Below are 15,435 nucleotides of genomic sequence, written 5' to 3' on the forward strand. Positions count from 1 at the left end.
TATTATGCCTAAGGGTCCTCAAGCTGGAGGTATCTAGTGGCCTTGACTAAGGAATTCCATATATAACTCCCTCGCTTACTTGGACCCCCACTTCAAATTTTCAACACATCAAGTGTAGAACAACCCATGCTTGCTTGGCAAACTTGTGTCCCTAGAACTCATTGCACAACACCACCAACCCTTCATGAATTGGGTCCTCAATTGCAAGACATACCTAGGAGGCCTCGACTTTCCTAGCATTAGATCCATCTTGCAATTACATTCCCACCACACCACCACCTTCCCTCCCTTCATTACTTTTCCTTATGCTTTCCACCCAAGTTCCTTGTATTCCCTATTCATCAAGTAGGCAATGCCAATATTTTGGCACTCTAATAGCAAGGGAGGTAAGGTTTAGCCTAATTAGTGAAGGCCAAAACTAACAAGTCAAAAGTAAAGTCAAAACTGGTCAATAGAGTTCAAAGAAAGTCCATAAGTTGTTCATGTCAAAGAAAAAGTGGTAAAGAATAGAAGAGCATGACTACTAAAATAACAACTATGCCTAAGAGGTAGAACAAAGCATAAAACACTAGATTTGAGAGCCCCAAAAATCATATCTAAGCACCAAACTTTCACAAATTATAAAGTTGGTTTTTATTTTTAAAGGTCTCATATCACATGGAGAAATTAATTGTAAAATTTAAGCATTGAGCTCACTCATGTGTAAGTCTTAAATTAATTGTGAAAACTATTTTAAATTTGAGGCTCTAAAAGATAATATATATATCCTATGACATATCATAAAGGCATACAAGTAGTGTGAAGGGTTGAAAGCCATTAGAAAGTTCATTCTTATACATGGTAAAGCTAGATCTTGGTTTTCCAAGTCAAAGCTTTTGCTATTTTAAGATTAAAAATGATTTTTTTCTTTTGTAAAAAGTATAAGGTGTAGCAAATAGAATCTAAGCAAGGAGTAGAGAATAAACAACAAATATAAGAAAAATAGAAAATGTTTTAATTTCAAATGAACTAATACAAAGATGGCTTTGTCCACTTGTGTGCTTCCACTATGAAGCTTAGATGGTGATCTAGATAGATGACATGCAAAGATCTTAAGGCTAGCTGGAAGAACTCTAGCTAGGTGAATATAGATTAATGATGGCTTGGGGGTCTTCCTTTTATAAGTTGAGACGATAGTGTTATCAGCTTGTTCACTAACCATATTATGAATGTTCCCTAGTCAGCTAGGGAACATTCCCTTTACCACTAGGCCAAGGGTATTGCCCCAGGACCCCTGTTAGGGGAGTTGCTAGCCTCCTTGAGACCCCCTAGACAAGGGCCACTTTCATGGCCTTGGACCCCCAAATCATGGTCCCTAATAACTCCCACTCCTTGCAACATGATGCATTGTGCCTTGAGTCACTACCATCGTAACTACTCTATCTAACTCAAAGGCTAGATCCACAAAGGTCACCTTTTTGCCATCTAATCACATAGACCTCATTTGACAAACAAGTCAAGACCTAACGAATATTTAGGCTCACACATGGATTCTCCTCATAATGGGAGATTTACAACTCAAAGCACCATATATTATTGGGGGCACCTTACCACCAAGATATCGAGTATATCTAACACCCCCCCTTAATGTCCACCTGTAGGTGAACTATATGTTTGGCACTAGGCCATCTTTAAAGATGAACTCAAAGAAGATCCTTTGTAAGGGATTTGGTGAAGATATATGTTCCATTCTCCTCTATTGGACAATAGACAATCTCTACTATCCCATCCTCAATTAGATCATGCACATAATGATACTGGATTTCAATGTGTTTAGTTTGTGCATGAAACACTGGATTTTTGGCAATGGTGATGCAAGTTTGATTGTCATACATATCTTAGTACTATTGGAACTTCATCATATATTCCGATGTGCCATAAGATTCTCCTTAACCATACTATTTTACATGCAACAAAACAATTTTCCTTGCACTTTGCTCTAGTAGAAGACAATGGCATTGTTAGTTGCTTCTTACTAGTCCAAGAGAATATTCATGAACCCAAAGAGAAACAATATCCAAAAAGTGATTTCTAGGCACCACTATTACCTACCTAGTCCAAGTCACGTCCCCTCACATCACCCACAAGAGAACTTCTAGAATTGTATGATACCATAGTCAATAGTTCCCTTCAAGTATCTGAGCATCCATATCCTAGCTTTCTAATGACTTTCCAATGACATTCATTTGGTAAACTAGCCATTTCTTATGAGTTTCCAATGCAAGTACTATACAAATAGTGGTAATTTTGGCAATTGGAATAAATGATTCTTGAAATTCAAATCCTTCAGCCTAATAAAATTCGTGTGCAACTAATCTAGGTGTGTACTTTTCTAAACTACCATCAGCCTTGTATTTTACCTTCCAGATCCACTTGGTGCCACTAATCTTCCTCCTTTATGGTTGATCCACTAGCTCCCAAGTGTCACTCTTCATTATGATATCATATTTAGCTTACACATCTACTTTTCATGTTGGATTGACAAGTGCTTCTTCCAAGTCTATTGGGTCCTTTACTTTTCTCGTAATCTCATCCATCAAGGCATATTGACTATGTGAGCATAAGCCTTTGTTTGCTCCTCTTTCTTTGATACCTCCTTGGCATATTAGCATTTTTCTTAATAGTAGTATGCATAGGATCACTATAACCATAGAGCTTCTTCACCCATTGTGGCAATGGCTTTTTTGATGGTATGAATAGGAGTTGGTGAAATTTCTCCTCATTATCAAAAGATGATACTTCCTCTCTTTGAGGGTAGATACAACTCTTGGGACATGTTCATAGTGGACTACTTCTTTGCTAGACAATAAAGTGGGAGAACTTATATTCTCCTCCTCCATTGTATGTTGCTGCTTCTTGAACACCACATCACTGATTGCTATCATCTTTTGTGCCTCTTCATCACATAAGTTTTAAGTATTTTTCTCATCATTATAATCCAATAAGATAAATTTGGTGCTTTTTGGTTTTGACTTGTTTCTCTTATTCTTTGGAATGTGCACATAACATTCACATCTAAAATTCCTAAAGTGTGAGATAGATGGTTTCTTATGAGTATAGGGCTCATGAGGAGTGTTTTTCTTTGAGAGCCTTGTATAACTTTGATTGAGAATGTAGATGCTTCCACCAAAAATTGGTTAGGCAATCCCTTGCCCTTAAGTATGCACCATTTCCACAATGGTGCAATTTCAATGTTCAACAATGCCATTCTACTGAGGCATATGAGGTGTCCTCAATTGGAGCTTAATTCCATTACTCTCGTAGAAGTCTTCAAACTCCTTTGAGTTGAAGTTAACACTACCATCTATTCTCAAGGCTTCTTTACACTTCACAGCTTTTCATTTTCAACAAGTTTTAGCCGTTCTTTAAACTTACCAAGACCTTGAGTCCTCTCATGAAGGAAGTACACCCACATCTTCCTACTATAGTCATCCACGATCAATATAAAGTAAGAAGATCTCCCCATGGATCGTGTAGGTAGTTTACTATATAGGTTGGTATACACAAACTCTATTACTTTATTCTTGCTTCTTATGGAAATGCCTTTCTTTCTTGCTGGCCCATCATCATACAAGCTTCATATGGTTCTTTCATTTCACTTACTATAGATAGATGAGCAACCATGGCTTGCTTATGCATCTCCTTTAATACTACAAATCCAATATGACAAAAAAATTTATGCCAAAGTTTACTTGTCCGCACACGACCATGTCAAGAATTGCATGGTGGGGGGACTTTCTTGAGTTGCTATGCCAAACATACACCATACACACAAGAGGAAGCTCACTCAAGAACACAAGAAGACAGATGGAGGCCAAAATGTTTTCTTGTTGTAGTTTCTTTTTCTTCTTTTCACACACAATATAATGTACACAAAGTATAGATGAGATACAACATAAATGAAATTGGTCTACTAAGTCAAACAATGCATAACTGACTATACTAATCAATTGATGCTATAACTATGCCAATTGTAGATAGATGTAACAAACTAAATATAATAAGTGATAAGTTAGTGACCATCTGAGGATCATAATGAATACCGATGTGCTCAGTGTAGACATGTAGACCCATCTAGTTAGGTGGTCCATCATCAATATTTGCACATGTTGAGCTTGCCATCTCAACACTCCCCCTCAAGCTCAACTGTATCTCTGCAACTCCAAGAAAGCTTCGAAACTTTTGAAGCTTCTCTACACCCAATGCCTTTGAAAATGTTAGCTATTTGATCCTATGTGCTGACATATACCAACTGACATATACCAAGTCAATCTCTCCTACAAGTAAATTCTCTCTTAAAAGTGGTAGTGCATCTCGATGTGTTTTGTCCTAACATGAAACATTGGGTTTCTAGCTAGCTATATGCTGCTCATGTTGATACAATGAATGAAAATTGGACCATCTCCCTGCACTTCCAAATCACCCAAAAATTTTGTAGCCATACCACCTCTCATGCTGCCATAGCAGCACCTCTATACTTAACCTATGTACTTGATAAAGCAAATGTAGTTTGCTTTTTGCTACTCCATGTAAATTCTGCACTACTAAGGAAAAGCATGAATCCGTTGGTAGGTCTTCTATTTGGCATGCTATCGGCCCAATCTGCATTTGTGTATCCAAACACATATACATCCTTACATACCTCATAAAAAAAATCCATAATATAAGTGGACTTCACATCTCAATATGCAAATGAGGCTTTCTAAGAATACGCATAAACTAACTAATAAGGCCAACAACATAACTCAAGTCTAGCCCTGTGATAGTCATGTCATGTAAATCAAACTCCCTACTATTCTCTTGAATATAGTAGGGTCTTTTATCTTATCCCCAACATCAGCACTTAAATTCAATTTTGCTCCAATGGTACTAAAAGAGGCTTACATGCTATCATATCATACTTGGATAACATATCCAAGCTATATTGCCTTTGGAATAGCCATGTACTATCATTACATTTGATCACCTCAATACCAAGAAAGTACCTTAGCTCACCCAAATCCTTCAACTTGAACTTCTTCTTCAAAAACTCCTTAACTTCAACAATCCCACTATCATTGTTACTTGTAATAATCAAGTCATCCACATCGATGACTATGATAACCAAGCCTGCATCTCTTTTTCTCACATAAAGTGAGTGGTCAACATCAGAAACATAAAAGCCAATGTTGACATGATACTCTCTGATGTTCTTAAACCATGCTCTCATTAGGGGAGTTTTGAGGTCTCAAAAATGCCTTTTAGGATGTGGAGAGAGAGTGCTCTAGACCAATAAGAGCAAAGCCTCCGTAACGGAACTATTTTAAAAAATTTTAAAAATCATTTTACAAAAATATATAAATATGATAATATTACGAATTTGTATTTTTATTATGTATTTTTAGTCTCTTATATTCGTGATTATGACATCTTTTGCATTAGTGGCATAGAGTCTCGGCTACTTTTATTTAATGATGTTTCTAGATTAATGATAATGACTGATGTAATCGAAATTCAAATTGGTGAAAAGCATGGCGCTCAGTTTTTTCCCTCCTTTCTTTTATTCCTCTATTGTTTTTCCCTCCGTTATGGTAGCCTAGTCCTCTCTCTCTCTGTGCATGTATCTCTCTCTTCTACCATGGATACAGAAATTCGACCTTCAACAAGGCATCCAAGCTCCCAAATCACATCCATATCAGTGTTTAACTCATTCCAAACTGATGGAAGATGGATTCCTACTATCATTAGCAAAGGTAGTTGGATCACCATGCAACAAGCAAAACGTGGAAAAAGGCAAAGACATGAGAGCTCGTTTATCTCTGCTGTTATAAATCAAGCTCACCGTCAGTGTGTCTTCATCTATGACCGACATCTATGACAGCTAGTGTGTACAGCTGTCTACATGTGACTACATTAAATAAGTCGGGTTAGTAGTTAGTTAGTGACCTGACTAGAGTTAGTCAGTCTAGTCTACATTTACACTAGGTCACTTTATCTTGTAGAGTGTGTGGAAATGAAGGAATGAGCTTGAGAGCCTGAAGGCTCATGGATATGGAGTTTCTCCCTTTCTCTCTCTCCTTTCTTTGAACATGGTATCAGAGCCTTACTTGGTGGACCTCCTGGAGCAAGAGGGAGTGAAGATGGTCTACAGTTGAAGACTTCTGCCATTTTTCTCAAACAAGCTGAATGCCATTGAAAGCTGAAGGTATGCATTTGCTCATCTTGGACCCCATGCTTTATCATAGTGGTTGAGGCCTTCTTGGGAGCCTTGGTAGGCATCTTTGAGCATCTGCAAGTGGTCATTGAGCCTCATGATGAGGAGGACCAGCTGGAAACAAGGCCAGGAATTCTGTGTGATCTGCACCTGCTGATCTGAGTGGACAACAACCTATCAATCTTCAGTGGGGCACCTGGACAAGGTTTATAGAGCATGTATGCTCATTATTGAAGGTATTTGAAGTGTGCAAGAAGTAAATGCTTGTGTGGGAGCTCTGTTATGAGTTGGAGTGACAGACACAGATCTGTAATCATTTCTGAACTGCTGTAAACATGAATGGACAGCATGCATTCAGTCATTATTGACACACAGGAGCCTTGTACTACACTTAGAAGGCATCTTTGGAGCATAAGAATGTGTCAAAGCATGTATACATTGGATCAAATGTCTTAGAGCTGAGATCTTTTGCTCAGAATACTCAGATCTGAAAATCATTGACAGGCTGAAAACTGTCATACACAGTCAATGACAAGTACTGTGCATTACTGAAGCAATACAGGTCATCTTGGGGGTTCCATCATCTATATGAATTGGCCTATACATGCTAAATGCATGGAGAATTGAAGCAAGCAATGAGCATCATTGAAAACTGAATTTTGAAGCTGAAGTAAATGCAGTTACACTGTCCTGGTTAATTACAAACAGCTCATGAGGTTTATGCCATTGGTTAATGAAGACAGGTTGTCTATGCCTACTCAGATGCTCATGTATTGAACTTGCCACTACAAAGTAAATGTATGACATGGTCAAAAGACATTTTGGAGCTGCTTGGAGCTTGGTACGCTGAATTTTGGTTGACTGCAACCTGCAACTGAATTTGTTGACACTTGTATGTGCTGGTTATGCACTGTTCTGTGCCCTTATGATCATGTCTTGACTGCCAAATGTACTAGCAGCTACCTGGGAGATTTTGGAACATGTATGACATGATTACCACTCAGTTTTGGACTTGAAATTGCTGCTGGTTACTCACAGTTTATAGTTTTTAGACTGCATGTATGTACCCTGGCAGTGAGGTTACAGAAGCTTAAGCTGAAGCAAACACATAGTTTATATATTGACAGTTATATCTACAGTTGAGACCACTTGTTTGAGGGTTGTTTTGGGGTGTCAGTGGGCTGAAATACCTTGGTTTTTTTCTGCAATTTAGTGCAGAAAACTGTCATAAACTGTTACGGACTGAACTTAGTCAGTCATACTTATTGGATTGTAGGGAGTCAGGCACTTGATAGACAGCCTATTGCATCATGGCTAATGCACATGGGACTGACAATATCACTCAGATAGTTGGAGAGAAGTTGGATAATAAGAACTTTACATTATGAAAATTCAGAATGAAAAACTTTCTGGTTGGCAGAGGTTATTGGGATTTATGTACAGGAGATGAAGTTGCTCCTAAGTTGCCTGCACACAATCCAACAAATGAAAAGAAAAGAGCCTACAGGCTATGGAATGAAAGAGCATGCAAGGTGCTGCATTGGTTTTCCTTATGTATATCTGATGCTATGGTAATTCAAATCACTAGATGTGAGACTTCGAAGGATGCTTGGGACATACTGATGAAAAATTATGGAACCATGACACATGCAAGAAAGATCCAGTTGAAACAGCAGTTCAACAACATGTCTAGGAATGGCAAGAGCATCCAGACATATACCACGGAGATTAAGACCATAGCTGATCAACTTGCTACTATTGGCTCAAGTGTATCAGAAGATGATATGATTGCTGTTGCTTTGAATGGCTTAGGCAAAGAGTACAAAGCTTTTGACACTTCCATTTCTGTCAGAGAAGAGCCCCCTAGCTGGGAAGAGCTAGTTGCCTTGTTGCTGCATGAGGAAGTCAAACTTGGTTTGAATACAGGTTCTAGTGCATCTCAGAGTAGAGACACTGTGTTGTACTCTAGCCAGCGTGGCAGAGGATCTAGAGGTCGTGGCTCATTTCGAGGTCATGGTGACACTCGTAATACTTATGGACAGCAGCAGCAATAGAGTAACTGGCATGGTGCAAATACACAAGGCCAACATGGATCTGGTGGGTTTAGAGGCAGGGGGAGATCACCCCGGGGTAGAGGTGGTGGTTCTGGTTCATGGAAGTCGTCTGATCAGTCCAACAGGGACAAGGACTACCATTATTGTGGCCGGTATGGGCATATTGTAAAGGATTGTTACAAGAAGCAGGGAGATATGAAGGCAAAGGGCAGACAGCATGGGCACTATGCATCTTCTAGTGGTGCTCATGATGAGTCAGTTGATAGACTCTTTGCTATGCAGCATGTATCTAAAAATGCATCGAGACATGATAGAGATGACAGATGGTACATTGACTCTGGAGCGTCAAACCACATGACCCCGCATGGAGAGTGGTTTGATGAGATGGTTGCAGGTACACATGGTCATGTATGTACTGGGGATGACACCCAACATGACATAAAGCATAAAGGGATTGTTCCTCTTATGATGCTGATGGCAAGAAGAAAGGCTTACATGATGTATTACATGTACCAACCATAACAAAGAATCTGTTTTCTGTGGGTCAAATGGCAGAACAGAATCTGCAAGTGAGGTTCAACAAAGATGGGTGTTTCATTGAGGAGTATGAAAATGGCTGCAAGTTAATTGCCAAGGGCAGAAGGGATGGTAGGATGTTTACATTGGATGCAACCATTCCGGGACTCAAGGCAGCCATGTTTGCTCATGATGAGAGTGCCATTCGGGATGTAGAGATTTGGCACAAGCGGATTGGACATGTCAATGTACAAAAGCTGAAATCTATGCAGCAGAAAGAAGTAGTACTTGGATTACCCAAATTCAAGTATAATGATTTTGGTCATGTATGCCCTGCATGTCAGTTTGGGAAGCAAGCACAGTTTCCTTTCATGAGACATGTAAAAAACAACACTAGGCCTTTACAGTTGGTGCACTCTGATGTCTGGGGTCCTTCACATAATGCTTCTTTTGGCGGTGCACGGTATTATGTCTCATTTATTGATGATTTCAGCAGGTACACTTGGCTTTATATCTTGAAACATAAGGATGATGTGTTTGATGCATTCAAAGACTTCAAGAAACATGCTGAAAATGAATTGGGCTGTTACATATCATGTTTGAGATCAGATGGAGGAGGTGAATATGTCTCAAACTACTTTGACAGATATCTTGCTAAACATGGGATCAGAAGACAGCTCACATGCAGTTATACACCGCAGCAAAACGGTGTTGCAGAGAGGAAAAACAGGGTTTTGATGGAGTCAGCTAGAGCTATGCTGAATGAAAAATGTCTGCCAAATGGTTATTGGGCTGAAGCAGTGGTGACTGCTGTATATGTGCTGAATCGAACCCCTACAGCAGGGATTCATGATGTCACTCCGTATGAACGGCTGTATGGTCATAAACCTGATATTTCACACTTGAAGGTATTTGGCAGCATTGCATATGTGCATATACCAGATGAGAAGAGGAAGAAATTGGATCCTAAGGCAGTGAAAAGTGTGTTTATTGGATATGCACAGGAACGGAAAGCTTATAAGTGTTATGTACCTTCTACGCATGAGACACTCATAAGCAGAGATGTGGTACTTGATGAGTTAGCATCTTGGTATGGGAATCCTGTTGCAGTGCCTACTAATGGCTCACCCAGTATGAGTCATGCTGAAAATACTCCTGCAGAGAGTACTTCCATGACTGGTCAGACAGGTGATGTATCATCTACAGTGAGTCCTTGGACAGGACGATTACGGAGTCGCACTACTGCATCCACTGACACGGATATGTCAATGAGGGGGAGAACAGATAAGGGAAAAGAAAAGGTTTTTGAAGATGTAACAGGTCCACTCAATGCAGGTTATGATTCATCTAGCAGTGACAGCTTAGATAGTGAATTGGGGATTCCGTCTGTTATGACGCTAGGTGCTAGACAGAGCCGTTATGTGCCGCCTCATGAGAGGCAAGCTCACAGTGAGCCACAGCTCAGGAGATCAGAGAGGGTCAGACGACCTGTTGACAGGTATACTTACACTGGATATTCAGCCCGTCATTATGCTTATATGACAAAAGTAACAGGTTTTAGAGAACCAAGTAAGTTTGATGAGGTAGTTTCAGATGAGAATTGGCGTGCTGCTATGGATGAGGAATATTCAGCTTTGGCTGAAAATTGTACATGGGATTTGGTACAGTTGCCTGAGGGCAAAACACTTATTGGATGCAAGTGGGTGTATAAGGTAAAATGTAAATCAGATGGATCATTGGAAAGATATAAGGCCAGGCTGGTTGCAAAAGGGTATGCGCAGCAGTATGGTCTTGATTATGAGGAGACTTTCACCCCTGTAGCAAAGATGGCTACAGTTAGAACTATGATTGCTTTGGCAGCAGCTAGAGGCTGGAAACTATGGTAGATGGATGTAAAGAATGCATTTCTCAATGGAGAATTACAGGAAGGGTTTACATGGAACAACCTGAAGGCTATGTACATCCAGAATTTCCAGCACATGTATGTCGGCTGAAAAAGGCATTATATGGGTTGAAACAGGCACCCAGAGCATGGAATGCTCGCATCAACAGTTATTTACATCAACATGGTTTCCGATTGGGAGATGCTGATCATAGTCTGTTTGCGAAGAAGACAGATAGTGGCTATGTTTTTCTAGTTGTCTATGTTGATGACTTAATCATTACAGGAGATGATGAAAATGGGATTGCAGAAATAAAGACATGTTTACAGGCTGAGTTTAAGGTCAAGGATCTTGGAGAGCTGAAATATTTTTTAGGGATTGAGGTTGTCTCTACACCTCGAGGCATATGGCTGCTACAAAAGCAGTATGCTCATGACATGTTACAGAAATATGGTATGGCTGATTGTAAGCCTATGGATATGCCTTTGGAGCAGAATGTCAAGCTGCAGATTGATGTTGGGACAGAGATTGAGAATGTTACTATGTACAAACAGATGGTAGGCAGCTTGATCTATCTCACGATCACTAGACCTGACTTGAGTTATGCTGTGGGGCTGATCAGTTAGTTCATGCAGAAGCCTCGCAAACCACACTTGGATGCAGTTAGAAGAATTCTGAGATATGTAAAGAGTACCACAGATCATGGGCTGTTTTATGCATATGGGAAACCCCTTGACTTAATGGGGTACACTGATGCTGACTGGGCTGGTTGCACATATGACAGGAGGTCAACCAGTGGCTATGCATTTGGATTGGGTAGTAGCATGATCAGCTGGCAGAGTAAGAAACAGCCTACAGTTGCATTGTCTAGTACGGAAGCAGAGTATCGTGGTGCGGCCTTAGCGGCCTGTGAAGCTAAGTGGTTACAGAAGTTGCTGAATGACTTGGGAGTACACTTGGACAGCAAAGTCAAGCTGTACTGTGACAATTTGAGCAGTGTTATGTTAGCAAGTAATCCTGTTTATCATGCAAGATCAAAACACATTGAGTTTCACTACCATTTCATCAGGGAAATGGTTTTAGCAGATCAGATTGACTTGGAGCATGTGAAGACTGAAGACCAGGTAGCAGACATCTTTACCAAATCACTTGGTAAAGATAAGTTCATTCACTTTAGACAGCTACTTAGAGTGATGTAGATGATTTGAGTTTTGTTTTTGAGCTTAAGGGGGAGTGTTAGAAATCAAGCTCACCGTCAGTGTGTCTTCATCTATGACCGATATCTATGACAGCTAGTGTGTACAGCTGTCTACATGTGACTACATTAAATAAGTTGGGTTAGTAGTCAGTCAGTGACCTGACTAGAGTTAGTCAGTCTAGTCTACATTTACACTAGGTCACTTTATCTTGTAGAGTGTGTGGAAATGAAGGAATGAGCTTGAGAGCCTGAAGGCTCATGGATATGGAGTTTCTCCCTTTCTCTCTCTCCTTTCTTTGAACATCTGCTTGGAAGGGCAAAATCCGAGATTTTAAGCTTGGAGCAAATAAGAATAGCATCAAAGAGGTACTAGTGCAACATGTGTTCATGCATAGAGAGCTGTGTTTGAAACCTGGATCTTCAAAGCTTCCAATGCATAGACCAAATTGTAAGAATTTGATTCTTAAAGTTTTTCCTTTCTTAAACATGGTTTAGGTTTTTCCATTATAATATTTGTTTGTCTTGTAGATGTCTATCCCTCTAATCTTGAGGAATGGCAACCAGTGGAATCTATTATTGATGTTATTGATGTTATACATGGTTCAATTGGAGAAGAAATGTATAGAGGCAGAAAGAAGACAGAGCTTGCAGAGAATGGAATATTCTTTTATGACCATTCTTATGTTATTCCTATGCGGCGTTGCCAATGGGGATCAATATATCTCCTTCCTTTGCCAGATTTTTCAAGCTTTGAGTGGCCTTTTCCAAGTCCAGCTACTAGTGAGGGCTATAGATGTAAGATATTTTCTGAGATCCAGAAAGCACTAAAATCTAATATCTCAAGCAGACTAAGTAAAGTTACTTTATTTATGCCTATTAATATATTTATTGATTTCTTCTCTAATATGGAGATAAGAATAACAAAAACCATGCTTTCAGTGAAGAGACTAACAGATGATCATATCATACAATTTGTTGATGAAGGATGGGATACAAGGACAGAAGGAAAAATTATATGTAAGATATATCAAGACTCTATAGCTTGTAAATATATGATTGCTACTCAAAATTTTATCCTTAGCTTTTGCTATAGTCGATGGCATTTTGTTGGTAGTAGTCTAGTTGCTTTAGACCAGAATCTTAATGATTTCAGCAAGGATCCTATAGTGGATCTTGATATTTGGTTCAACGAGGATATTATTGGAATCTTAAAGATCAGAAAATCATGTACGCTACATCAAGTGAGGATGGATTTGCAAAATGAAGACATTGAACTACCATGCTCCTTTGTATTCCAACTTGACAAGAAACGAGTAAGTTTTCACATCATATTATATCTACTTAGATGTATATCAAGATCTCACTTTCTAACTAACAAACATTTGTAATTTATTTTTTGCAGATATCGAAAAGGAGAGAAAATAATATACACTGCAAAAGGACATTCAAGAAAAGATATCTTTACTATCAATATAAAATATATGTACAAAAGATATACAAGGGCTGAAGGGCAAATTTCTATATATGAAGGCTTACAAGGCGATATGGCAAAGCTATTTCTTTTTTGGAGAACTATCATTTCTAGGAGTCCTTTTGCCTTTCTTTGATGTCTTGGGTATAGAAGGTGTTGAAGCTGTGGATTTGTCTTCCATGGTTATAGGCACCGCATCTCCTTCATGGTGCAAATCCTGACCAATCTCTATTGTTGGTTGTATACAATTGACCATTATATACTTCAAGAGCTTTGCTCTGATGTACCAAACATGCTCAGATGTATAGAAATCCTTCGAAAACTGTCACACATTTATAGAAAAAAGAGTTTTAGTTCATTATTGTTCTTACAATAGACTATATTTTTATCATCAATGGACTATTTGCAATTAATATCTATCTTAAAGTTTGGCATCTTTCATATTACCTTTACATGTTTATCATCATTAAGATAAACAAAGTTAACCATTCTTCTAGCATTTGCAATCACCCTCCAGCCACAAGAATGGCTATCATCCTGATGGGGACACTGCAACCACCAACACAAAGTAAAACTATAAAGAGGACGAATGGTAGTTCATAGAATAAACTCATGTTTCAATTATTTTAATGAATAACTTACTGCAACTTGTCTATATTGCATTGTTGCAAGCAAATCAGACGGCATAGGGGGTCTTTTCTCTAGCTCTTCAATTAATCTTTTGGCACCTCTGTATATAAAATATGTTGAAATTTAGAGTACTTACAAAAAAAATAATTGAAATATCAAGGAGCCCTTGGATAATATAGCTTACAATTTAGCATTTCCATAGCTTCCTTTCATAGAGTTGATTAAAAAGCATTGCTTATCCATAAGGTCTATTGCAATCAAGCTCCAATGAGAACTAAAAGCAATCATATCTCAACAAATTAGTAGGATAAAATCTCAAAAACTCTAATAGAATATTGAATCACTTACTTTTCATTATATGGAATTATAAGGAGCTCCAAAGTATCGAAGTCAATCAAATTGAGCCAGTGCTCAATAAAACTTGTATCAAGCTCATTCCTCATAAAGAATGAGATAGATGGATTAAGAACCTCAATTTTTTGTTGTATATCCAAAGGAAACTCATGCATTATACACTTAGAAAAGGCATAGAAATAGTGAGTATAAACAAGAAAAATCTTATTGTTAAAAAAATATAAAAAAGTATAAGTAATTATGGATGGCCAACAAGAATAATACTGTCATTTACTTCTCTTCTTTTATCCTTAAGAATCTGAACACATGCAGCATCAAAGGAGATAACCTCAGTTCTTTTGCCTAAGTCACCAGGTAAGAAACAAAACACACTGAATCCTTTTGGATTAGCTGCTTCAAGAAGGGTGGCTAGCTCATTTTCAAAGGACTCTAGTTGCTCTGTTTTCCTTTCTTCAACCCTTTGCCTCCTATACTCTCTCCATTTATCTGCATGTTCCTCTTTAGCTTTCTCCTCTTTTTCATGTTGCCTTGTATCCTTCTCATGGGTGACATCCTCAACCCTGAGACCAGAATCATCTTTCTTTCTCCTAGCTGGGGGCACATTAAGGATATTAAATGTCTTCATATCAGTGAGGGAAATTGGCTCAAGGACCTTTGAAAATCTATATCTTAGCCTCCTAAGAATTACCATGTCCTTGTCCATGAGTGTGAGCCTATGAGCATGAGCAGCACAAATGTAGGCATCTTGAAAAAACTCAACTAAAAAATCATCTGTGGCTTCTTGTATACAATTAAGAGCTGTTCTTGTCCATCTGAAACTATCCAAACTATATCTGTCACAAATTTCCCTGACAAGCCTCTGAAAACACAACTTTGGAATTGCATTGTCAAGAGCATTTACTGCCTTCCTAATCTCCCTTAGGCACCTGACATTTTGAGAAAACTTTCTCCTTGGCTTTGACTTTCTAGAGAGCTTCTGAGGCTTTGAAGACTGATGAATCTTTGATGCTAAATCCCTAGGATCAATCTTCTCTTTTCTTGCTGTTGCCTTAGTCCTAGCCATCTGCCAAAAAAAGACATGTTACTTCTTCTCCGAC

The sequence above is a fragment of the Lygodium microphyllum genome, chromosome 17, assembly GCF_053477565.2.
Source record: "Lygodium microphyllum isolate KBCC chromosome 17, Lygodium_microphyllum_v1.1.10, whole genome shotgun sequence".
Taxonomy (NCBI): domain Eukaryota; kingdom Viridiplantae; phylum Streptophyta; class Polypodiopsida; order Schizaeales; family Lygodiaceae; genus Lygodium; species Lygodium microphyllum.